Source organism: Garra rufa, chromosome 3 (assembly GCF_049309525.1).
Source record: "Garra rufa chromosome 3, GarRuf1.0, whole genome shotgun sequence".
In the NCBI taxonomy this organism is placed as follows: Eukaryota; Metazoa; Chordata; class Actinopteri; order Cypriniformes; family Cyprinidae; genus Garra; species Garra rufa.
The window spans coordinates 22426786-22428515 of NC_133363.1; positions in this window are offsets into that span (position 1 = coordinate 22426786).

Here is a 1730-nt window from a genome sequence, read left to right on the forward strand (position 1 = left end):
TGATTTAATATTTGTTTGATGATCTAAAACATTAAAGTGTGACAAACATGCAAAAAAAAAAAAAAATCAGGAAGGGGACCAACACTTTTTCACACCACTTTATATATACAGTATATGTGCCTATATGTGTTGGTTTTCTGTGTTCTGCCAAAACAGCATTGACCTTCAGAGACTCTACAACACCCCTGAAAATGTTCAGTGGTATTTGGCACCAAGACGTCAGCAGCAGATCCTTCAAGTCCTGTAGGCTGTGAGGTATAGCTGTCACGCATCAAACTTTTAGGTCCTGCACATCCCACAAAAAAGGTCACTTCCATCAGGAAACATCCTTGTCAAATGGGGGTTTCTTAGTCTGCAACAGACTTTAGGAAGATAGCATGTGCCAAATTTACGTTCACATGAATGGTCAGACCCAGGGCTTGCCAGCAGACCATTGCCCAGAGCATCAAACTCCCTTCACTGGCTTATCATCATCCCACAGTGCATCCTGGTGCCATCACTTCCCCAGGTAAACGGTGCACACATACACAGCTGTCCACGTGATGTAGAAGAAAATTGGACTTTTACTGCTCCAAGGTACATTTCTGATGCTCACATGCCCATTGTAGGCGCTTTCAACAGTGAACAGGGGTCATCATATACATTTTGATTGGTCTGCAACTGTGCAGCCCTATACGCAGTAGAGTGCGATGTGCTGCCATAGCCATCATTTAAATTTTGTGGGACTTGTGCCACAGTAGATCTTCTGTAGGCTTGGACCACATAGGATAGCCTTCATTGCCCTTGCTGGTTTGTGGTTTGTCACTCCTCGGACCACTGTTGGTAAATTCCCACCACTGCTCACTGGAAACATCCCACAAGCCTTGCTGTGTCAGAGATACTGATACTTGCCATAAAATAAAAAAGATAAAAATATTCTGTTGCCTTGCCATCAAATTTTGGCCCTTGTCAATTTTGCTCAGATCTTTATTTCTGCCCGTTTCTCCATCGTCCAAAAGAGTGATTTTGAAAACTGTTTGTTTGCTAGCCATCTAATCTACCCAGACTTTAATATGTGGCCTTGTTATAAGATGATCAATGATATTCGCTTTACCAGTGACAGGTAATAATGTTTTTTGCTCATCAGTGTTTATATAATTTATATATACACATATAACTTGGTTAAAAGATATTTTCCTAACTTGGTGGCATTTCCTTAGGGGCGTTTACTCCGAGGAGACACAGGAGAAATTGTAGCACAAAAATAAAACAATGCCAATATTACAAAATATAACATTAAAAAGTGTATAAACAGACCCCTAAAGTGTGTGGTGAGTTCATTTGGGTAACTGAGAATGAATGGGGGAAAGTCATGTAAGAGAAGGCAATGCCTCCATTGCGATATGATTGGTAATGTTTGGCTGTGATTGGTTAATCAAAAAAATCCCACCTCTTGTGTTCGTATGCATCCCTCATTTGCGAATCAGTCTGAATTAACAATATAGAGGAATGGCATATAGTCAGTTGCCCAGATGGGCGGCCATATTGGCAGTACTCAAATGTAAACAGCATAAATTGCACAAATAATGTACTACTGAATACGTGGTTCTGCTAATTTATGCTGTCTAAACCATGGGGAAAAAATGTGTGGAAGCTGATAAATCATATAGAGAAGGACTTAGTAAACAGAAAATGGCACAATATTTTGATAAACTCAAGTTAATAGGTGGTAAAGATACATACGAGGAGTA